Source organism: Leopardus geoffroyi, chromosome A3, assembly GCF_018350155.1.
Source record: "Leopardus geoffroyi isolate Oge1 chromosome A3, O.geoffroyi_Oge1_pat1.0, whole genome shotgun sequence".
Taxonomy (NCBI): domain Eukaryota; kingdom Metazoa; phylum Chordata; class Mammalia; order Carnivora; family Felidae; genus Leopardus; species Leopardus geoffroyi.
The window spans coordinates 72,765,773-72,791,647 of NC_059336.1; the positions used below are offsets into that span (position 1 = coordinate 72,765,773).

The window sequence follows — 25,875 nt, forward strand, 5'->3', positions numbered from 1 at the left end:
TCTCTTTTTCTCAAAAATAAAAAGAAACATTAAAAAGTTTTTTTAAAAAGGGGGCGGGCATTGGGCCTGATAAAGCTCTGGCCAGTAAAAACAAGATGTTGTGCTAGTGAAAGTAATATCTGGGGGAAGATGAGTCTGTTTCCCACATCTAGTAGGTGTGAGTTCTTCGGACCTGGGGAAACTCCCTTGATGTTCCCTAAACATCTCTTCTTAGCCCTTAACATTACTTTTTCTCTGATCAGCCAGATCATGGATTACTCCTATCTCCCTCCAGTGGATTATTTTGTAACTGACCTTGCACACCAGCCATCTCTGCTCAGTCTCCAAATAACTCCCTCCTTGGCATTAGAAATCAGTATTTTCAGATGTTTAATCCAGATAAACATATATAGGAAAAGTAAATCTGGTTCCACTTTTACTTCTTGTACAGGATATCATTAGCATATTTTCCATATATGAATAGGGATGGTCATGTACCATATGTTATTCATCATATGGCATTATCCCTGTTTCAAGGCATATTTTAATACAGCACAAAGGCAAAAGGTTTGAGCTGAAATGTGTGCTGTGCATTGTGCTTTAAACTTTCTGTTGATCACGAAGCCTGAGAAAGGCAGGTAGCTTTCTAAATAGATGCCATAGAATAAGCTCTCAATAAATTACCTAGAAAAAATAGCAGGAGAAAGTTTGGTCAAAATAAAAATAAATTTTAGTTCAGTTTAGGCAGGATCTCAGAGATTTTACAATTATAGGCCATTTTACTAGGTGAACAAAGAAGAAACTGGGAAAGAGCCTGGCTAACAAGGAAGTAGGAAGGCATGATTTCCCTATTCTAGTTATGAAAGTCTCAAGAATTAGACTGATGAAGGCACAATATTCCATATTGAAGATACTTTCATTAATTCAAGAAATATTTCTTGAGGCCTGTCTACATGTCAGGCATTATGCTAGTTCCTGGGGAAACAGTGGTTTAGTCCTAATTTTTAATGTTAATAATAAATTTAGAAACCACTTATGGTTATATAGTTAAAATTAGAGATAAGTTGGTAATATATTTAAAAATAGAGTAAGTACTGTTAAGGAAAGGAACCTAAAACAAAGGACATTGAACACCCTGCATTTTTTTCCAGATGTGCCTTCCATCTTTCTGGTCATGCTCTGTGCTCCAAGAGGTAGTTCTGTAATCTCCATCAACAGGCAACTTGTCCCTCTGGTCTCAGGTTGGGTTTGTCCAATTAGAGGCATCAGCCGGAGGTTAGAGGGTGGAAGTAGGGTGAGGTCAGAATATTTATTCTCCCTCCCTGACAGTATAGACTGACTTCTTTCTTTGCTGAAGGGCACAGCCATTCCTTCTGGGTTCTAATAACCCCCCATCCTTTTCTCCTTCAGGTGTGGACTGATAGGGCCTCTTGCTTTTGCTAGGGCAGGGCATAGGCTGGCTTCCTTTCACAGGACCGTGTCTCTATAGTGCCCTCACTGAACTCATCCATGTTTGTGGTGTCCTTTTCCTAACAGCACCTGGACTGATCCATGAGCTTGCACAAAAGTGAGGTGTGGAGCTGTCGATGGAGAATGGAGCACTGTAGGCAAAGGGAAGAGCCCTGGAGTGGATGTGTTTGAAGAAAGGACTGCACAGCTGGAGATAGGGAGAAGGGCGGAGTGAGATGATGTTGGAGGGGGAGGCAAGGGCCAAATCCTAGGTCATAGGTTGTCATGCTCTTTCTTTCTTTTTTCTTCTTTATTTTGGTTGCTCAGCATGTGAGACTCCTCCTTCTTGTGTTTGGGGAGTGCCCCACTTTAGCAGTGTTGTTCGGAGGTTGGCTGGCTTCCCATTCTAGAAACTCAGCTCCAGGTGGCTAGGTGTATTCACAGCCAATCAAAAGCACCCACCCCGTTTTTGGATCTGGAGCTAGAAGCAGAGTAGTGAAGAATTTTCTTCGTGTCTTGGCAGGTATGGCTGTGACTCCAGCAGTGCTTTCCAGGGTGTTGGCTGTGCCAGCTGTGGCATCCATTTCCTCAGCTTGGCCCTCAGCCTTCTGGGCAGCTCACATCCTTTTATTAATTTCTTTGTTGCCTGACGGGCTGGCGTCAATTTCTTCCACGAGGCAATACTTCTTAATAAATTTCTTTGCTCTTTAAATCAGCCAGAAACAATTTCCGTTGTTGGTAACTAAGAAACCTGATAACTAAGCACACTGTGGTAACTAAGAACTTTGTGCCTTGATGGCCATGCTAAATGTTTTGACCTTTACCATAGAAATAAAGGGAAACTATTTAAAGCTTTTAAGCAGCAGGAATGAATGGGGTCAGTGACAGATCAAGTTTGCATTTTGGAAAAATCTTTCAGACTGCACTGAAGAGATTAAATGTAGGGAAACCAAAAAATAGGTGATGTTTAGTTTAGGCCAAAAGGGCGATTGCAGTGGAGACAGAGAGAAGTACATGGACATGAGGATTGTTTAGCAAGTGAGCTTCTGTGACTGAATGTGGGGAAGGTTAAGGAAAACAGAGACATTAAAGGTGGTCCTCAGTTTTCTGCTTCCTGAACCAGTGTTACTTCCACAGATTCAACTATTTTGTTTAAAGCCTTGATCCCTACCAAGGGCTTAATGTCTGGTCAAAATTATTTTTTCATCTTTCTATGCTTTATATATATGCATAAACTTGTTGGAGTTGGATAATGAGTTGCACATAAATTGTCTTCAGATCCAGACTCTGAATTTAGACCGTGTTTCAGTGCTTGGCTATCACCAATGAGGAGAAACACAGTTGGTCTCTGAGTCACACTGTTAAGTAGTATTCAGTACTGAGGATTCATCATCTGCAGCACTCACATCAACATATCCTTGGGCTGTTATGAGTAGGAGGAAAACCTTTTTAGAGAAGCCAGAATTAGGCTGCCATCTGTTGTGCATGGGCTCTGCTTCTTACACATAACTGGTGAATAAAACATTGAACAGGTGGTAGCTAGAAAGTGATATGCAGCGTCTCCATTCATGAGAAAACTCTAAATTTTGTTTTCTGTTTAGGGACATTGCTTAAATGCCCTTCTGGGCTTGTTGGTACATCCTTGGTTGAATGAATTTTTGCCTAAAGTCCACTAGCATCAGCACTTATACTGTGACCTGACATCTGGAAATTGAGAAACTAGTGTTTCTTACTGGTGTTCACAGCCTCCTCAATGGGGATCAAGCCATGTTTAATACCTCTTCTAAACTTGACTTATTTACAACCTTCCCCACCAAAATAATAAAATTTCTATTTATTGTGCAGTTATTTTATATCAATTTCTCTGTCAACCACTAATAAATATATATTTATACACTCCCCCCAACACCATGTATTTATTTAATTTTCACCTTAACCATGTTAAATAGGTATTGTGGACTCCACTTTACACTTAAGGGAACTGAGGTCCACATTTAGAACTCCTAATCAACCCAGATATGTGTTACTGGACCCATGCCAAATCACTGTGCCACAAAATCGTCTGACTCATAATTTGTTCCTCCCCTTAATTCTGTGTTCCCTCAACTGGTATCAATCCAGAATGTATTATACAGTTTTGGAATTGAACACATCATGTTATGTGTTCTCATAGATGTAAACGCATAGATAAATAAGTTCATGAATAAGTAGAGTGAAGATTTAAAGAAGTAGTTAAAAGGATTGAAAATTTAGCTGGTTAAAAGAAGCCATCAGAATCTCTCATCAGTCCAGGAAAGTTGATCTAACACTTTTCAATGGATTCTTCCATATGAGTCCTATAAATTAGGATGAGAAATAGGATCAAAAGCTTTTTACTTTTTTATTAAGTAAATTCTACCTGCAACATGGGGGTCAGACTCATAGCCCTGAGATCAAGAGTCGTGTGCTGTATTGACTGAGGCAGCCAGGTGCCCCTGGGATCAGAAGCTTTTTAAAACATCAGATAAGCTCCACTACAATAAAGGGAAAATAATGGATCTTGAGTCAAAAGATAGGGTTTGAATCCCAGCTTTGAATCCTAGATTTATTACCAGTTGTGTGAACTCAGGCAAATCAGTTGACATCTCAGAGCCTCTGTCTCCTTATATGGTAGCACCGTCATTATGTAACATTTATAAGTATCAAATGAACATTTATCAACTATAAAGCATTATACAAATACAGATATTATTAACTTATTTGAGGCCCTGAATTTTGAATATTTTGAAAGTCAAGTCTAGGGCAAATGATGTCTGTGTTCCTAGAAGCAGAGCAATGTTACAAACAGCAATACCAACCATCATGGCAATTTTAGATTTTTCTCAGTCTTCACATTTTATTTTCTTCTTAAGACAGCACTGTGAGGTATTGCAATTGTATAAAATTTACAGAACAAGAAGCTGAAATAAGTTCTCCAGTGTCAGAGAGAAAAACAAGAAATAAAATCAGGATTTAATTCTATCTTGCATTGTTCATTTCCCCTCTTTAGAATAGCTTTGCTTAAGACCATTTATGGAAAAAAAAGCATCTGTGGTTAAATTTAGCAGATAATGTTGAAAGATGAGACTAGGAGAATATCTTTAGAGAGAGAGCCTACTTAATATGAATTGTTACCTGCTAGTAAAAAAATTGGGTTTCAGGTATTCCTAGAACTCAGTCTAGCAAATTATTCATTACTAAGGGGGAAAATCTGTGATAACTACACCTAAAATTTTTTTAAAGCATCTCAACTTTGAATTTATATCTGAAAGTGATTTTTTTTTAATTTTTTTTTTAACATTTTTTATTTTTTATTTTTGAGACAGGGAGAGACAGATCATGAACAGGGGAGGGTCAGAGAGAGGGAGACACAGAATCTGAAACAGGCTCCAGGCTCTGAGCTGTCAGCACAGAGCCTGACGCAGGGCTCGAACTCACAGACCGTGAGATCATGACCTGAGCCGAAGTCGGCCGCCCAACCGACTGAGCCACCCAGGCACCCCTGAAAGTGATTTTTTAAGGTGATTTACTTTTGGGGGTACCTGGGTGGCTCAATCAGTTGGGTGTCTGACTCTTGGTTTTGGCTCAGGTCATGATCTCACAGTTCATGTGTTCTAGCCCCACATAGGGCTCTGCGGTAATAGCACAGCGCAGAGCCTGCTTGGGATTCTCTCTCTTCTCTCTTTGCCCTTCCCCCCATGCTCTCTTTCTCTCTCTCTCAGAATGAATAAATAAACTTTAAACAAAGTTATTAAAAAAATAAAGTGATTTTTTTTATGCAAGTTGTCCCACACTTATTGATATGTCTACACGGTGGACTAGCCAGCCCTCAGAGGAAAGTAAAACTTAAAACACATAATTGACTATCTAGTGATTCTCTAAAGTTAAATATAAGTTGTTTGCCCTTTCCAAATACAGGCTGTAAGCACAAATTGTTTTATTATAAGCATAAGTGCTTTGGTTACCTTAAGCATGAAATACTTTGATCTCTATTTGTATAACCCATAGGATTTAAGCAAAACATTGAGGGAGGCGGAGCGAATGCATGTTATTTGGTGGGACATTTCATTTTGCAGGTGTTTTTTGGCTTGAAATTTGTCCAGTTGAATGTGTTTTGGATAAGCTGGCATAGCTTATTCTTATACTGTGACTGATATTTCTATGTGGAGAGATATTGATTTCTTTAATATTTGGGCTTTTCTCTGCTTCTTTGGTCTTTTCATTCCAAGAGAGGAGGGATGACATTGTTTTGTTGAATTTGAGAGAGGCATTGGGCTTGCATAGTCTTATCCATTGTAGTAGACACTATTTGGTATGCCTTCCTAGCTTACAAAGAACCCCTTGAATACTTCCTTGCTCCCAAGGATGGGTTGCAAGGCAGCAGGATACCCACCTCTGGCCACAGGCCACAGGTGGAGGGAAGGGTACTTTGGGCCATTAAGATTTTTCTTTCTAGGAATTTGAATAAAGAAAAAGAGTCAGTCTGGCCCTGATACATATGTATTTAGGAGTTTGGACATGGCTGTTGTTTTCCTTCCATGTGGATCAAGAAGAGAAGGCTATTCTGTAGGAAGAGGAGGATAAAATAGGTCCAGAGAGAACCACCTGCATTCTGATGGCTCTTCGTTTCTTATTTCTGGTTCTTTTCTGGAGCCTGGTTGAATTCGTGACGTTAGATTCTATGAGATGTCTGTGTCCTTATAATAAGTCTTTCCTTTTTGTTTTTGGTAAAGGTAGCACTAGTTCTTTTCTGTTGCATTGTGCTCAAAGTATCCTAAATGACATGTTATTTAGTTATTGCTAATAAAATAGTCTTACACAGGCCATTTGAGAAAGAGGCTGCTGTACATGTATTTATTGATACAGGCATTTTAGGTGGTGTAATGAAATTTTATTCTATTCTATTTTATTTTTTCAATGTGAAATTTTATTTTAAATATCCTTGTTTGGTTTAATTGATAAAATATTATTTATAATATGTAAAGAAAGCACAAAGTATAGCCATGTAGACAGGGCGTATTTAAGCAAGACTGGCCTGTTTTAGTAAGAATATATTTCTAATGAAAGAGTGTTTTGTTATTGTTTTGTTTTGTGGAAGAAAACAGTTGAATTGGTGAAAACAATTAACCAAGTATTGATCTATGGCACATACTGGAGATCAGGTGTAGTCTTTTAAACCTTGACAGGAATATCTATGAAATGCTTAAAAGAAGCAAAATGAGGAAATTAATATGGTATTTAATGGTGGTTTTTATTATTAGCTAAGGAATTATGCAAAATGACAATTTTTAATAAGCCATAGTGTAATTTATTTTGTTATAAACAAATAGGTGACTTTTTGTCTCTTTGTTAATTAACATGAGTTGTATTTGTGTAAGGAGTATAGGGATTGCCAAGATTTCTCTGTGCCAGAGTCACATGGAGTTTCAGAAACTGGAAATCAGCTAAATTCTGCTTGGGTATTTCATTTTGCTGTGTTTGTTGCCAAACTATAGATTCCTTGATAGTAAATGATCAGCATCAAAATATGCCCATTGACAGTAATGAGAGGGATGAAGTTTATTTATAACCAAAGCAGCACATATTGTGATTCAGTTTTATCATTTTATCATATATGAGGTTAATTAGCCTGACGTTCCCTACCTTCCCCTTTCCCAAGAACTTGTATAAACATCTCCCACTGCCTAAATAAAGCAAAATTTGGGATAAATGGAAAGATTCATGTGTTGCACACTAACGGTGACTAGTTGATGAACATGCATGTAGGCCACTAAGGTTTTGGGGTTTCTTTGTTTGTTTTTAATGTTTATTTTTGAGACAGAGTGAGAGACAGAGTGTGAACAGGGGAGGGGCAGGGAGAGAGGGAGACACAGAACTTGAAGTGGGCTCCAGGCTCTGTGCTGTCAGCACAGAGCCCAACACAGGGCTCAAACTCACAAACTGTGAGATCATGACCTGAGCCGAAGTCAGATGCTTAACTGACCGAGCCACCCAGATGCTCCCACTTGAATCAAGCTATGTGACTGGCATAATTGTAGTTACCATGTTATGTGTTTCAAAAACTGATCACTAAAATATGCAGATTTTAATAAAAGATAGGAATTGTGCTAGGAATAATTTAGAATACGTATGGGGATAAGTTAAAGGTCAAGATGTTTTACTTCTTAATAAAACACACATTTAGAACCTGCAAGTGTTCCGTCATAATCAGCAAAATGTCTTGTGATGAGGATTCTGAAATACTAATATGAGTTAAATCATTACAAAGATTTATATTGAAGTCAAATGTAAGTTAAGTGGTTTCATGAGAATGAACCTTACATTGAATCAGAGTACACTAGCTTCTGCTCTTCTTCATTATATATTTTGCTTCTATAAGCCACCATCTTTCTCCACTTAGTTCTTTTATGTATTCTCAGGGCCAATGTGATTTTAACATATACTGTTCCAGAATTGGTGAAGACTTCACGAGGTAAGCCCTCTGTGTTCTAGAGAAACCCCTTTTTTAAAAACTCTAGTTACTTTACAAACTATACTCTAATTTTAAGTGATATCTAAGTGAAAATAAAATATCATGTTACTTTCAAAATCTATTCTTTGCTTGGCAAATCCAACATGCCTTTATGATAAAAACACTCAATAAACTAGGACAGGAAGGGAATTTTCTCATCCTAATAAAAGGCATCTACCAAACCCCACAGCTAATATCATACTTAATCGGTGAAAAACTGAAAGCTTTACCTTAAAATTAGAAACAAAACAAGGGTGTTTGCTCTCACTACTTTTATTCAACGTTGTCCTGGAGGCTCAAGCCAGGATAAGTAGGCAAGAAAAAGAAATGAGAAGCATCCAGATTGGAAAGGAAGAAGTTAGAAATCTCAATTTACAGATGATAAAACATTGTATGTAGAAAAATCCAAAGGAATCTATTAAAAAACTATTAAATCTATTAAGTCTATTTTAGTTCAGCAAGTTTGCAGGATATAATATCAATACACAAAAATCAAGTACATTTCTATGCACTAGCAATTAAGAATCTAAAAATGAAATTAAGAAAGCAGTTCAACTTAAAATAGAATAAAAAAGAATAAACTACTTAGGAATAAATTTAACAAAAATTGCAAACCATCAATAAATGCAAACTTATGCTCTGAAAACTACAAAACATTGTTGGAGGAAATTAAAAGAGACCTAAATAAATGGAAAGATATCCCATGTTCATGGATCAGAAGATTTAATATTGTTAAGATACATTACAAATTAATCTACAGAAATATGAGAATTGAAGCTGATTTAAAAGTTCATATGGAGGGCCACCTGGCCGGCTCAGTTGGAAGAGCATGTGACTCTTGATCTTGGGGTAATGAGTCTGAGCCCCTTGTTGGGTGTAGAGATTACTAATAAGTAAATACATTAATTAATAAATACTTAAAAAGGAAAAGTTCATGTGGAAATTCTAGGACCCAATCAGTCTTGAAAAAGACCAAATTTGAAGGATGTGTCCTTCCTGATTTTTGGACTTAACTCTAGACAATGTGGTACTGGTAAAAAGCAACACATATGGATCAATGGAATAGAATTGAGACTTCATAGACTCTTACATTTATGGCCAATTGATTTTTGAAAACACTTCCAGAACAATTCACTGGGGGAAGAACAGTCTTTTCAACAAATGGTTCTGGGACAACTGTATGTCCACATATGAAAGAATGAAGCTGGATCCCTATATCACACCATATATAAAAACTAATTCAAAATGGATCAAAGACTTAGTTATCAAAACTAAAAGTATAAAGCTCTGATAAAAAATATAAATGTGAATATTTGTGACTTTAGAATAAGCAATGGGATTTTAAATATGACACCAAAAGCACAAGCAACAACAGAAAAAAAAACAAGTACATTGGGCTTCATAAAAAAAGAAAAGTTGCGTTTCAAAGAACACTACCAAGAAAATGAAAAGACAACCTATGGAATGGGAGAAAATTTTTGTAAATTTTTTATCTGATAAGGAACTTATATTTAGAATATGTAAAGAACTATCACAACTCAATAATAAAAAGGCAAATAACCCGATGATAAAGTGAGCAAAATATCTGAATAGCTATTTCTCCAGAGAAGAAATACAGATGGCCAATAAATACATGGAAAGATGTTCAATGTTATTAGTCTTCAGGAAAATAAAAATCAAAACTACAGTGATCACACCCAGTAGGTTGGCTACAATCAAAATGACAGACAATAGCAATAACAATTGGTGTCAATGTGGAGAAATGAGAGCCCTCATACATTGCTAGTGGGAATGTAAAATGGTGCAACTCTTCTGGAAACAGTCTGACAGTTTCTCAAAAAGTTAAATAAAGAGTTACCATATGACTCAGCAATTCTAATCCTAGATATATACACAAAAGAAATGAAAACATATGTCCATATAAAACTTGTATATGAATGTTCATAGCAGTATTATAGTAATCCCATAATAACCCCAAAATGGAAATAATCCAAATGTGTATCAACTAATGAATGTATAAATAAAATATAATATAGGCATCCATGAAATATTATTGAGCAATGAAAGGAATGCAGTATTGACATGTGCATCAACATAGACAAATCTTGAAAACATAATGAATGAGGAAAGAAGCCACTAGAAGCGAACTAGAGGCCACATGTTGTATGATTCTATTTATATGAAATGTCAAGAATGGGTAAAGCTATTGATATAAAAGCTATATTAGTGGTTGCTTAGGACTGGGGAAGGAAGAGGTAAATGGAAAGTGAGTGCTAAGGTGTATGGAGTTCCTTTAAAGGGTGTTGAACATGTTCTAAAATTGATTATGGTGATGGTTGCATAGTTCTGTGAATATACTAAAAATTATTTAATTGTACACTTTAAATGGGTGAATTAGGGTCACCTGGGTGGCTCAGTCATTTAAGTGTCTGACTCTTGATTTCAGCTCAGGTCATGATCTCAAGGTCATGAGATCAAGCCCTGCTGCAGGCTCCCCACTGGGCATGGAGACTGCTTAAGATCCTCTCTCTCTCTCTCTCTCTCTCTGTCCCTCCCCTGCTGTGGGCATGTGTACACACACATGCTCTCTCTCTCTCTCTCTCTCTCTCTCAAAAATAAATAAAATAAAATAAAATAAAAATAAAAATAAAATAAAATGGTGAATTGTATTATATACAAATTATATAGAGAGGGTGGAAGAGGGAAGGAGCTGTATTAGGGTTCTCCAAAGAAACAGAACCAATGACATTGGTTGATTGATTGATTGAATGTAAGGAATTGGCTCACATGATTATGGAGTCTGGAAAGTCCAAAATCTGCAGGGTGGGCCAGCAGGCTGGAGACCCAGGTGATAAGCAGAAATTGTAATCCATATCCAAAGGCTATCCATTGAATAATTCCCTCTTGCTCAGATGAGGTCAGTCTTTTGTTGTATCCAGGCCTTCAACTGTTTGGATGAGACTCACCCACATTATGGAGAGTAATCTGCTTTACACAACGTCCATCATTTTAAATCTTTATTTTTTTTTTAATCTTTATTTATTTTTGAGAGAGAGAGACAGAGTGTGAGCAGGGGAGGGACAGAGAGAGAGGGAGACATAGAATCCAAAGCAGGCTCCAGGCTTCGGCTGTCAGCACAGAGCCCTCTGTGGGGTCCAAGCTCAAGAAACACGAGATCGTGATCTGAGCCAAAGTTGGACGCCTAGCCAACTGAGCCACTGAGACGTCTCACCAGTTTAAATCTTAATTTCATCCAAAATAACTCTCACAGAAACATCCAGAATAATGTTTGACCACATATCTGGACACTGACCCAGTCAAGTTGACACAGAAAATTAACACAAAGGCCTATTGGTCCCAGAGACTGGAAAACTTTAGGAAATGGCATTGTTAGTTTATCTAAAAAGCAGTTCTAGATATAGCTTGCTGTATACAGTAAAAGTTCAGTGGGCAGTGTGTGCTTCAGACTAATTAGGCTATTAATTGAGTTAATAATGGGGGTGGTAAAAATAATTCCTAATAATAAAATGACATAGTGGGGCACCTGGGTGGCTTTGTTGGTTAAGCAGCTGACTCTTGATTCAGCTCAGGTTATGATCTTGTGGTTCGTGGGACTGAGCCCTGTGTCAGGCTCTGCACTGACAGCATGGAGCTTGCTTGGGATTCTCTCTCTCTCTCTGACCCTTCCCCACTTTTACTAGAAATAAGTAAGTAAACTAAACTAAAATAATAAAGTAAAATAAAATAAAATAAAATAAAATAAAATAAATGACATGGTATCTATTTCTAGAAGTTCCCTTTTTCCTAAACTTTTATACAACTAAGGGTTTACAATTTCATTCATGTTAACATTTCTCCTTTATATTAACATACATATTTTGTGAGTTCCTTATAGCAGATATTGTGAGTTTTGCATTTTAGAAAGTGTTTTGCTTTTAGATGCAACATTGCTTCTTAAACATTCACTAGGGCCTAGAAATGAAAATGTTCCCATCTGGAAACATACATTTAAACACAAGTTAAACTCTTATTTTTTGCATAAAAGGCTAAGCACAAAGGCTGCTTGTTTTTTATATGTAAAATATTAAACCTGGTAGGGAATTTATATAAATGTGAGGAAAGAATTCTGGAGGGAGATATACCAAAGAGATAATAATGGAGAGACGAAAAGAGAACTGGGACGGAGAAAATGGGGAAATTCAAAAGGGACTTCAAACTTATGCGTGTAATATTAAAAATTGATATGAAGAATATATGCATTTATCACTTCTATAGTTACCAATGAAAAAATAATGTATCTGATCTCATTCCCTTATTTTGCAGATTGCAGGATGGTGGCTTGGAGGAGGTCATCCTACTAGTAGTGACAGGACTAGAAGCCAGGTCTCCTGTTGCTTAGTGCCATACTCTATCCAAATCATCTACCCATGATGTGCCTAGGTGACTGTCAGTTGAGCATCCGACTCTTGGTTTGGCTCAGGTCATGATCCTGGGGTCATGGGATCCAGCTTTGTGTGAAGTTCTACATTGAGTGTGGAGCCTGCTTGGGCTTCTCTCTCCCTCTGCCCCGTTCTCTGAAAAAAAAAAAAAAATAATAATAATAATAATCTACCCAGCCAGTAATGTACTAAAAAGATCAAAACCAGAGTTTTTTTCATACATTGAATAGAGAAAATATTAACTGGTCTAGAAGCTTAGTAGTTTCTTTTATAGAAACTCAATTGTAGTCAGAAACTGCATTTTGCATTCCTCTCCATGATGAGTATGCAGTAAGCATGTATTGTTTATTTATTAAACAGAGACTTAAAAGTGAAATTTGTTGTAGTTTCTTTTTTTTTCAATATATGAAATTTATTGTCAAATTGGTTTCCATACAACACCCAGTGCTCATCCCAAAAGGTGCCCTCCTCAATACCCATCACCCACCCTCACCTCCCTCCCACCCCCCCATCAACCCTCAGTTTGTTCTCAGTTTTTAAGAGTCTCTTATGCTTTGGCTCTCTCCCACTCTAACCTCTTTTGTTTGTTTGTTTGTTTTTTTGTTTGTTTTTTTGTTGTTGTAATTTCTAAACTCACTTTATAGTAGTATCAAAATCAAACATCCCAAACCTCAAATGGTCTTTTATTTATTTTTATTTTTTAAGTCTATTTATTTTGAGAGAGACAGAGAGAGCATGAGTGGGGGAGGGGCAGAGAGACAGAGAGAAAGGGAGAATCCTAAGCAGACTCCAAGCAGGCAGTGCACAGAGCCCAGTGCAGGGTTCAAACTCATGAAACTGTGAAATCATGACCTAAGCAAAAATCAAGAGTCAGATGCTCAAACAACTGAGCCACCCAGGTGTCCCTCAAATGGTCTTTTAAAATGAAGAACCTGTCTCATGAGGACAGGCTGGGAAGTATCTAGTTCTTATTCATCTTGTTTCCCTCATCTGACATGTAACATAGAATCGAGTTCATGGTGTGTTCTAGGGAGATGGCTGTGAAGCCAATGAGTAACCATTTCACTCTTCTCATATCTTCCTTCCTCTGGACATTGTATTTGTCTCTCCAACATCCTTTTCACCTTCACCGTGCACCAGTCAGGAAACTTGGGGAATGACCCCTTCCAATAATTCCCTCTCCTTGATACAGAGAGTTTCTTGTTCAGGTAATCCAAGCCTAAGTCAATCAGTGGTTCAGGAAAGGGCAGGTGACCAATTCAGGCTAATAACTAGGGACTTCTGCTTTAAGGTGTCTCATTTTTTTGAGAGAACAATGAAGTCTGTCACGTTCCTGGATGAAGTGGAATACAGATGGGAAATTAGAACTACTACAGTCATTTGGTCACAGTGAAGGAAGCCAGAATCAAGATGATGCTAACACCACAGGGCACGGGGGTGGCTCAGTCAGTTGAGCGTCTGACTCTTGATGTCAGCTCAGGTCATGATCTCACAGTTCATGGGATCGAGCCCCATGTCACGCTCTGCACTGAGGATGTGGAGCCTGCTTGGGATTTTCTCTCTCTTTCTCTCTCTCTCTCTGCCCCTTGCCTGCTCGCACACTCTCTTAAAATAAATAATAAAAATTAAAAAAAAAAAAAAGATGATGCAAACACCATAGATGTCAGAGTAGAGAGATGGAAGGAAGGAAATCCTTGATGATAGTGTTGACACTATGTCAAATGATTCCCATGAAACTAACCTTGAAATCTGACCATGGGCTGATCCAGGTTTAGGTTTGGAATGACTTCAAAGCTTATACGATTTTGAGAGTTCCCTTTAAGAAAAAAATACAAGAGTACAAATGTAAAATTAAGTGCAAATGTGAATATTTAATTGGAATGAGACAAAAACTCACACCAAACCATGAATTTTGAAAAGCTGACACATATCCACAAATCAACAATATTTTTGTTTTATTTCCTGCTTGACATATCTTTATGGTGCTTCTTGCTCCTATTTTGGGGGAGGCATTTTCTTTGATGTCCTCTTTGTAAGACAACAGCATTCGAGAGATTTTGTAATCTTGAAGTCAATCTGTTGTTGCCTCTTCCATGATCCAAATTTGCTTTGTTTTGATAACTTAAAAAGATCTATTTAAGTTTTACAGCATTTTTGTAATGTCATACAAAGTGGACACACTTGTCAAATTTGGGAAACCCCCCACTGCATTTCATGTATGACTTATAAGATTTCAGCATACTTCAAATTATCTTGAACAATGATAGTGTTAAATCTTACATCTCAAAGTGCAAAACTCAGTACACTTTGAGTTGATCACCTGTAGTTACCAATTGTCCTCAATGTCTTCCCTGTAGTGGCAGATGATGAATTTTATGCTACCCTCACTATATCAGTGAGGGCTACTTAGAGCAGCTATATACACATGTCTTCCCTCACTTCTGTTTATTGTACTGCTATAGTTTGTGCCCTAGAAGCTCCGGAATTCTGATAAATTCTATCGCAAATGATTCCCGTCATAAAAGAAAAAAAGCCTGGTGCATTTTTAATCATACATACTGCATCATCAGTGTAAACCTGACAGGAGAGAATTTCTGTTTTGTCTTACACTTGCACACATCTGATGATCTGATCAGGTTCCCCTGTCATGACTCAACTCAGCTGATTTTACTCACTGATGTGTGTAAAACTGGCAGGCAGCTGGCAGGTTGACTGATCGCTGGATAATCTGGGATGGACTCTCTGGTGACTAGTGGTTAGCTGGTTATCAGCTGAGCCAACAGGATGGCAGCTGTGCTCACCACTATACCACCAACGCTACACTCAGCTGACGCAACAGGAAAGATTAGGCCACATGTGTCCCATCTTCCAGGAAGTTCACTTGAGCTTCTTCATAGGGTGGTTACTCTTCCAGGGTTTGTAAGAGAAAGCAAGCCCTAAGGCACAAGTACTTTTCAAGTGTCTACTTGCTTCATGGATGGGATCACAAGAGTATCAGAAACTCTTCCCAGCATTCAAACCCTGCCTTGCCCTGGCTTGAAGCTCTTCTCCAAGTCCTAACCCTGATCCAACAGGTATATCACAGTAATTAGATACAGGGATATAGCCTTAAGGGATCTCTAATGATGGAACTGAATCTGTTTTCCTTATTCCTATCTTAAGACAGAATACATAATTTGTACACATATACAATTCTTTCATAGTAAAAGTACTTTATTATTAAAATAGAATGCTTTGCCCCCAAGAATCAAGTTTTCATAATAAATTAAAAAAATTTTTTTTATTAAGTTTATTTATTTTGAGAGAGAGAGAGACAGAGTGCGAGTGGGAGGAGGGGTAGAAAGAGAAGGAGACCCAGAGTCCAAAGCACGTTCCAGGCTCTGAGCTGTCAGCGCAGAGCCTGACATGGGGCTCGAACCCACAAGCTGTGAGATCATGACCTGAGCTGAAGTCAGATGCTTAACCATCTGAGCCACCCAGGCGACTCTTTTATAAATTTTTTTAAATATTTATTTATTTTTGAGAGAGAGACAGAGACAGGGACAGAGACAGAGCTAGAGCAGGGGAGGAGCAGAGAGAGAGGGAGACACACAGTCCAAAGCAGGCTCCAGGCTCTGAGCTGTCAGCGCAGAGCCTGACATGGGGCTCGAACCCACAAGCTGTGAGATCATGACCTGAGCTGAAGTCAGATGCTTAACCATCTGAGCCACCCAGGCGACTCTTTTATAAATTTTTTTAAATATTTATTTATTTTTGAGAGAGAGACAGAGACAGGGACAGAGACAGAGCTAGAGCAGGGGAGGGGCAGAGAGAGAGGGAGACACACAGTCCGAAGCAGGCTCCAGGCTCTGAGCTGTCAGCACAGAGCCTGATGCAGGGCTCGAACTCACAGACTGCGAGATCATGACCTGAGCCTAAGTCAGACGCTCAACCGACTGAGTCACCCAGGCGCTCCCCACCAATAATCAAGTTTTAAACCTAACATTCTAAATTATCATGGCATTTCATGTCTTTAAGCTTGTTTTATGTATTTGCAGCCTGAATCTAGGTAAAATTTTCTGGTACTGACAAATTTTCAGTAATTGAGTTATAGGTTAACATTTCTTGTCTTCTAAGTAAAACCCAAGTTCATATATAAGACTGATAAGTAATCAGTGTCTTGTCAGGGAATTTACAGATGAAACCAGAGACTTGCATGCTGTTGTCAAGGCAACAGCTTCCCATGCCTTCCCAGCAACAGGATCTGTTCCTCTGATTATTGAAGCTAACACAAGTGTTGTCTGCTGCCAAAAGCCAAGGGTCAGTTTGCAAATGATGTCTCTCTTGAGGACTAATCAATAAGTTACATTACCTTCCCAGACAGAAACCACAGCAATGGTAAGCCATGGGAAGCTGACACATTATCTTCATTTTCCATTACATCTGAAGCTCTGATGACAGCACACCTATTTTTCTTTGCTCAATTATGTTTTCTTTTCTTTTTTCTTTTTTTTTTTTTTTAGCTGTTAAGATTTAAAACCCCATAGCTGATTTGGAATATTCAACTGGGACAATTCCTAGTGGGGTTTTACTTTGAAGAGAAATCAAAGTGCTAAGTTTATAGAGAACAGCCATTGGTGAACTGGTCAGTGGTAATGATTTCACAATTTCATGAGTTTGAGCCCTGCACTGGGCTCTGTGCACTGCCTGCTTGGAGCTAGGAGGATGAAAGGAAACAAACACATGTTATAGAGAATGACTTTCTACACTGGCAAATTAAGAGAGTCTGGCCTGCTGTGAAGAAGCAGGCATGAGGCTCTAGGGTCCTGCTTATAATCATAGGACCTCCACATTCACACACAAAAAGAAAGCACAATCTGGACAGAATATGCTCTCATAGCCTCCTAGATCCAGGGCAAAAACACCTTAAAAAAACAAACAAACTTGGGGCACCTGGGTGGCTCAGTCCGTTAAGCGTCCGACTTCGGCTCAGGTCATGATCTAGCGGTCCGTGGGGTCGAGCCCCACGTTGGGTTCTGTGCTGACAGCTCAGAGCCTGGAGCCTGTTTCAGATTCTGTGTCTCCCTCTTTCTCTGACCCTCCCCTGTTCATGCTCTCTCTCTGTCTCAAAAATAAATAAACGTTAAAAAAAATTAAAAAAAACAAAAACAAAAACAAAAACAAAAACAAAAACAAACAAACCTGAAACCAAATTCTACATTCTAGGTGAAAGGTGATCCTGAAAGCATAAGCCTCCTCTGCTGTGAAACTATGAGAGTGATTTCTATGCCAACATCCTTAAGAGGCTAGAGAATATTATACCCATTTAAGGACTGTCCAAGGATTAGATCCAAATCTTAGTATTCGGTTTGTTTCTGAACTTATTAATAATGTAGATTTGATTTTCCTTTAATGGGTTTGCTAAAAGTACAAGTGAAAATCACAATCATTTAAGCGAGACGTTTGATTATTCCTAACCATCTAATGATATTACTTATTAGGAAAGAACACCATGAGAATCAACAAAAATGGGCTTCAGGTTCTGGGGGCTTCCTCACACAGTTTCCTGCCTTGTGCTGCCCCTTTCCTGCCAAACATGTCCAGCCAAAGTAAGAAAGGACCTTGAAGTCTGGTGCCCAAGGAATCCCTGCCTGGGAAATTTTAAATGTAGACTGTATATCAAATGACACTATTAAATTTATGTCAATTTTCTTGGATGGTGGTAATGGTATTATGATTATGTGGGTGAATATTCTTATTTTTAGATGAGGCATGTGAACTATTTAGGGGTATAATTTTCTGATGTCTGAAACTTACTTTCAAAAACACATATATGGAAAAAAAGGAAAAAAAGGAGAGAGGCAGAGGGTGGGCAGATACAAGCAAATGCACCAAAAGTTACAATTATTTGATCTCAGTGAAGAATGTATGGGTGTTAATTGTACCATTTTTATTTTCACTTTTTGGCAGGTTTGAAATTTTTCTAAAAAAAATGTTGGGAAAAAGATATATAAAAAGAATATGTAGTCCCTGACCTCTAGTGAAGTTTCTCTAGAGGTTTCTTTGAATCACGTTTATATTTTCTGCAGAGCTGGGAGGTTGACATTCTTACACTGGGAACCTGGTGGTCTAGGCATTTGTTAGTTCATGTATTGTTTCTCTAAAAACTAGAAAGTAAGTGGGCAAAAGACTTAACTATGGGCAGGACTTCAGGTAGCAGAGGGAGAGTCTAGGATGCTGTTCCATTGGCTCACTGGTCTTACAAGTGGTTGTGGGAGGTGGAGGGTTAAGCACAAACTATTATCCAAAGAATAAACTAGAACAAGCAATCCTAAAACTTGTATGGAACCACAAAAGACCCCAGATAGCCAAAACAATCTTGAAAAAGAAAAAGAAACTGTAGGTATCATTCTTTCAGACTTCAAGTTATATTCAAAGCTGTAGTGATCAGAACAATATGGTACTTGCATAAAAATAGATAATATAGATCAATGGAACAGAATAGAAAGCCCAGAAATAAACTCATAATTATATGGTCAATTAATCTTCAATAAAGGAGGCAAGAATATGTAATGCAAAAAAGTTTTTTCAACAAATGCTGTTGGGAAAATTGGACAGCTACATGCAAAAGAATGAAACTGGACCACTTTCAGTGTATGGTTTAACCATACACAAAAATAAACTCAAAATGGATTAAGGACTTAAATGTGAGAACTGAAACCATAAAAATCCTAGAAGGGAGCACAGGCAGTAATCTCTCTGATATCAGTCATAGAAACATTTTTCTAGATATATTTCCTCAGGCAAGGGGAATAAAAGAAAAAATAAATTATTGGGACTCCATCAAAATAAAAAGCTTCTGAACCTCAAAGGAAACAACCAACAAAACTAAGAGAACTTACAGAATGGGAGAATGAATACATTTGCAAATTAGATATCCAATAAAGGGTTAGTATCCAAAATATATAAAGAATGTATATAACTCAACACACAAAAAACAAATAATTCAATGAGAAGATGGGCAGAATAAATGAACAGACATTTCTCCAAAGAAGACACCCAGACTGGATGGAAAAGATACTCAACATCACTCATGATCTGGGAAATGCAAATCAAAACTACAATGCGAAATCACCTCACACCTGTAAGAATAGCTAAAATCAAAAACTCAAGAAACAAGTGTTGGAGAGGATATGTAGAAAAAGGAACGCTTATTCACTGTTGTTGGGATACAAACTGGTGCAGTCACTGTGGAAAACAGTATGGAGTTTTGTCAAAAAATTAAAAATAGAACTACGCTATGTTCTAGTTTACCCAACAAATACATATATGCATATGTTTACCCAACAAATACAAAAACACTATTTAGAAGGGGTATATGCACTCTTATGTTTATTGCAGCATTATTTATAATAGTCAAATGATGGAAGCAGCCTAAGTGTCCATCAGTAGATAAACGGATAAAGAAAAGGCAGTATATATACACAATGGAATATTATTTAGTCATAAAGAAGAATGAAATCTTGCCATTTGTAACAACATGGATGGATCTAGAGAGTATAATGCCAAATGAAATAAGCCATCAGAGAAAGGCAAATACCATATGGTTTCACTTTTATGTGGAATTTAAGAAACAAGACAAATGAACAACAACAACAAGAAAAGAGAGCGAGACAAACCAAAACCGGACTCTTAAATACAGAGAGCTGAGCATTACCAGAGGGGGTGGGTGGGTGGGTGGGGAATGGGTAAAATATTGAGGGAGATTAGGAGTACACTTACCTAATGAGCACTGAGTAACATATGGAACTGTTGAACCACTATCTTGTACACGTGAAACTAATATAACACTGCATGTTAACTACACTGGAATTAAAAAAACAAAGAACATAAGGTGTTCAGGAGATTAATATATGTCTCTTTTCTATATTTTGTTACATCATTTATTATCATTTCGGTCTGAGAACAGATCTGTTTCCCTGGTTTCAAAGGGCAACTTTTTACACCAAAGCACAGGAAGAGCCATCCTAGGAGTTTGATGCGAGAGGCAAGCTGTGTGCAAATGTGTGCCTATGTGGGTGCATGCAGGTATGTTTGCTAGGCATTTGAAACATTTGCAGACTGCTACAGGGGAAAGAATGAAATCAGTGTTTCCTAAACTGTTTTTGGATTTTTTTTAAAAAAGAGTTTTGTAGTCAAGTAAGTTTGGAAACACTGCATATCTTATTATCTTCTTCGGATTCAAAGGACATTATTATTTAAATTTAAAATTATGAAAACTTCCACAAAAAGGAAAAAGAAGTAAGTATAAACAATTTAGCATACGATTTTGTACATTATGCTTCAGGACACCAAGTCTAAATGCAACCAGGAGAGCTATTTAAAACCATCATACATTAAGTTTTCTATCAAATTCTGTTGCTATTAAATGACAATCTAGAAACAATTGTTTTCTCAGAGGCAAATTCTGTATACACTATCGTATGTAAGGTATGGTAGGAAAGGCCAGTTATAGTCTTGAGAGCCAATGTGATTTACATATAAATCTTCAACGCAAATGAGGCATTTAAAAAGTATAATATTAATCCATGGGAAAGTCCAACTTAAGAAAACACACTTACAGGGGCGCCTGGGTGGCGCAGTCGGTTAAGCGTCCGACTTCAGCCAGGTCACGATCTCGCGGTCCGTGAGTTCGAGCCCCGCGTCCGGCTCTGGGCTGATGGCTCAGAGCCTGGAGCCTGTTTCCGATTCTGTGTCTCCCTCTCTCTCTGCCCCTCCCCCGTTCATGCTCTGTCTCTCTCTGTCCCAAAAATAAATAAACGGTGAAAAAAAAAAAAAAGAAAACACACTTACAGTCATTTCAAGACACACATATGTTTTAGAAACCAAAGTGTACTCTGGTATTTACTAATGCTATATTCCTAATCTCATTGGCATTGCCATGCTAATTTCATTCTTCAATACTTTTTGCTATTTTCTTGCACTTCACTATTGCCCCCAACTCTTCCTTAAAAGTGTTGCCTAAGACAAACGGGTAGGTAAACAGTGGATAAATGGTTGGGCGGATGGATAGGTGTCAGGATATTAGAACTGAAGTTGCAACCAGAATACCAAGATAAAATAGATGTGAAATGCCAGAGACAGATTCCCATATCTAGAATTTACAAGGGAAACTTTCCCAAGACTCTTAGATCAAGGATATAAAAAGTAGTGGGGGGAAAAAGTGGATAGATTGTGGAAATATGGGAAAACTTTTTGGAGGAGGAGATCTTTGGAGAAGACTGTGCTGTGAAACATACCCTTCCTCACCAAGTAAGGGGTGCCTGTGTTAGACTCTTAGGACAGTTATAATATGTGACCCCTACAGTTGGGAGTTGTTATGGACTGGGGTCTGACTCCTCTCCAGCAAGGTGAGAACAGACTAGCCAATTGCTTTGGTGGAGCTGGAAGATTGCTGCTAGGTTGGAACTAGGTTACACTCCTGAAATTGTCAGGGCATGGATCAGAATTGCTTGCAGGTAGAGAAAGCCAGCCTAGGCTTATCTTCCATCGTGTCCAATAAGACTATCTAGAGAAGTAGAGGGATCTCAGCTTCAAGAAGCAGGAGGCAAGCTGGATTTCTGTGGAATGAGTCACAAGATATTGTCTGCCCCTGCTACGGTGGGAGGGGGCCGTGGGAGGGTGTCTTTGAGAAGTCCATGCAAATGACTCCTCAGAGAGCCAACCTAGTAGATGTCTCCCAGCACTGGAGAGCACATAGTCTCTCTTCCTACTTCACCCTCCCTGCTCCCTTAAGATGAGATTGGCCTGGAAAATGAGGTTGGGGTGAAGGTGGAGGGAGAAACCACAGCCCCCTCTCTCACTGCGAGCTTCCAGTCTGCGAATGGGCTGAACTGGGTAGAGAGAAGAATCACTTTTATTTTTTTATCTATCTATCTATCTATCTATCTATCTATCTATCTATCCATCTACCTACCTACCTACCTATCTCTACATCCAACATGGGGCTCGAACTCAAGACCCCAAGACCAAGAGTTGCAAGCTCTCCTGACTGAGCCAGCCAGACGCTCTGAGAAGAATCACTTTTAAATCAAGTTCAGAATTTTGTTCAACATCTTGGACTGGACATTCTAATTATGAATTAAGACTGTGACTTAAAGTGACAGTCACTTAAAAGTGACAGTGAATGATCTGTTAATTAAGATTGAGCTGAAAAGTTATGGCGTCTGCCACCATTTTCATTTCAGATCAGGGGAAAGGTTGTCCCTACTTAATACATCATGAAGAGCACATGAAAGACAGAAGTTAAAGTTGTGTTTGATCACACACATCCCTGCTGCTCAGCTCCAGTGGTCACGATGTAACTTTTTATTTTGTCTGCCGTGGTGCTGTTCTGGGGTCCTGCACCCCACAAGTCATACATTCTGAGTGTTAATCAATAGTTGAGAAAGTAAGATATATTGATTGAAAGTTAACAGAACTTCCACTCTAACAATTCTCAGATGTTTCTAAAGAATACTAGCGATGCCCTGGAATGATGCAAAAAGGGGTTGAGACTATTTGTCTTATCGCTAGAACAACTCCTTGCAACAAAGGACTGGTTCTTATTTGTCTTTACTTCCCAGTGTTTACCTCAATTGCCAGAATACGGAAAGAGCCAATACACTACTCTAAATGGTTCATGTACCTTAAGTAACATTACTAGAGTTATCACTATTTCTTAATGTAAGAATTTAACCTTACTATATCACTTTAATATGTTCCTCAAATCATAATTTTCACTGAATTGTAATTATAAAAACTTTGTACATCCCTGCATCATTGCATCATTGCTTAATATCTTTTTTTTAAAGTTTATTTATTTTTGAGAGAGACAGAGAGCACAAGCGGGGAACAGTAGAGAGCGAGGGACAGAGGATCTGAAGACAGCTCTGTGCTGAGAGCAGAGGGCCAAATGCGGGACTTGAACCCACGAACCACGAGATCATGATTGACTGTCTGAGCCACCCAGGCGCCTCACTTAATATCTTTTAATAAAGCCACAAGATGGGGAAATGTCAGGAATTCTCTTGTTGATATTCAAGCCTATTTACACTCTGCTCTTGGCTTCCTTGCTCCCTTCTCTCCTGCCACTCTTGTCCATGAAACTCTTTTGCATTCAAACTGGGCTACTTGGCATCCTGAAAACACAGTGTTTCCTCCCTTCCTGCTAATGATTTCCTCCTGCCTGGAGTGTTCTTCCTCTTCCTCTTTGCCCTTTGCCCTACCTACTTTTGCATCTTGATGGATTCCTCATAACACTATCCCACCTTCTCTACAGCATCGTCCTGGGCTAAGCCAATATGCAGGGACATTTTCTTCTGACTCCTGGGGATATACTAGGCTACATCACTCAGGAGGCATTAACTTATTAACTTTTTGTGTGTATTTGCATGATTTGACCATTTAAATTTTGATGTTTTGAGGGTAAGGATTCTGTTTTATTTTTATTTTTTTAAGGTTTATTATTATTATTTTTTATTTTTTAATGTTTATTTTTTTTTTTGAGAGAGAGAGAGAGAGAGAGAGAGAGAGAGAGAGAGACCATGAGTGGAGGAGGGGCAGAGAGAGAGGGAGAAACAGAATCTGAAACAGTCTCCAGGCTCCGAGCTGTCAGAACAGAGCACAACGCGGGGCTCGAACCCACGAGCTGTGAGATCATCACCTGAGCAAAAGTTGGACGCTCAACCAACTGAGCCACCCAGGTGCCCCAGATTTTTGTTATTATTTTAAAGTAACCTCTACACTCAATGTGAGGCTCAAACTTCCAACCCTGGGATGAAGAGTCATATGCTTTACTGACTGAGCCGGCCAGGTGCCCCAATTCTGTTTTAGACATTTTGATTTCCCTCACATGCCTTGGACAGAATAAGAACTGACATAATTTGACTGATTTAAAATTGGCAGAGGAACTGTGCTAATGTTTCTCAAAAGGCAACACCCAGAAAAGGCAGGCTGGAATGATTGAAACTATGTTATTATTATTTACCCTGATTAAAGTTCTCAAAGAAATTCAAAGGAGTACTTATTGGGTGAATAAATGAGTAAAATAAACACTGAGTATTGATTTAGTACGTATGTAATATATTGGAGAATGGGGGAAGAATGTGTATATTGGCACGGGGTGCACAGGAAGAAAACTAAATCGTCATCTTCCATAGTAATTAGGAAGCCAATATGTAATTTCTAAAACTGAAAAAAAATTAACAAGATAGCAGTATAAATATGTTATTTAGGATCATGAAGGTAAATAACAGAAGAGCTAAAAGTATACAGAAAAATGGTTACTTCTGTGGACCTTTTATCTTTTGGGAGCACATCTTGCTCTCCTGATTTTAAAAAAATACATTTCCAATTCTGGATTTCTTCATTTCTCTTTCTTTTTATATCTTTAGGATGTGTCCAGCTGGGTAAACAACTTACAGCTTAATTGCCTAAAAGCTGAGTTCATCTCTCTCCCTCCCATCATACCGATAGGTTTCTACAACTTCTATATCCCCCTCAAGGGCATCATTTGTTCCCCTTCCTCTTCTTTCTCTAGTCATTCAACAAATATTTATTGAATGCCTACTATATTTCAGCCATTGTGCTAGATACTGGATAAGTAAGTAATAGGTAAGTAAGCCCTCACAGTTGAGATGATCCTTCTCCAATGTTCCTTCGGTCTGCCTGCTTTGTTTTGTTTTAGTTTTTGTGGTCCATTCCCTAAAACAGATGACAGCCATTGGTTCACCGCCCAGGGAAAACAGTTAGAATTATTCATTCTTAGGCTATGAACATAAAATCTTGGCAGTCATCTTGAGGTCAGGCCAGAGAATATGGCCCTGTCAGCAAACATCAGTCAACACTGTTGGGAAACAATGTGAAGTATATGCTCAATTGCTGATGGTGGGTCAGGTGCAACATGCTGTAAACAACATTTGTATATTTCATTTTTTCATGCAACATTTTTTTTGGTAGTATCTACTGTTTCTAGGAACTGTGAAAGTAACATAGTACGTTGTGCTCACAAATGAATATAATACAAGACCATTGCAATTTTTTATACATTTCAGCCACATGTATTTGTGTGTCTAAGGCAAATAAGTGAACATAATGTGATGAATGTTCTAATAAAGGTATGAAAGAGGGCACCTGGGTTGTTCAGTTGGTTAAGCATTCAACTCTTGATTTTTCGCTCTGGTCATGATCTCATTGTTTGTGGGATCAAGTTCCACATTGGGCTCTGTGCTGATGGTGCAGAGCCTGCTTGGGATTCTCTCTCTCTGCCCCTCCCCCACTCACTCATGTGCTCTCTCAAAATAAATAAATAAACTTTAAATAAGTAAGTAAACAAGTAAATAAGTAAAGGTACGGAAGAATTGCAATGTGACCACTGGGAGAGAAGCACCCAATCCTACCTTTCAGGAAGAGTCATGGATGGAGTGAAATAAATCCCAGAAGAAAAGTGGAGTCTGACAA

At 38.3% G+C, this 25,875-nt stretch overlaps 1 long non-coding RNA gene across 1 annotated transcript in view; it reads left to right on the plus strand.

The window, feature by feature from the left end:
* Window positions 1-12,772, plus strand: part of LOC123580783 — a 32,374-nt gene extending 19,602 nt beyond the window's left edge. Inside the window, exons 2-3 of the long non-coding RNA XR_006703454.1 lie at window positions 7,866-7,918; window positions 12,281-12,772. This is a non-coding gene — a long non-coding RNA (uncharacterized LOC123580783). The remainder of the gene's footprint in view (window positions 1-7,865; window positions 7,919-12,280) is intronic.
* Window positions 12,773-25,875: the final 13,103 nt, after the last annotated feature.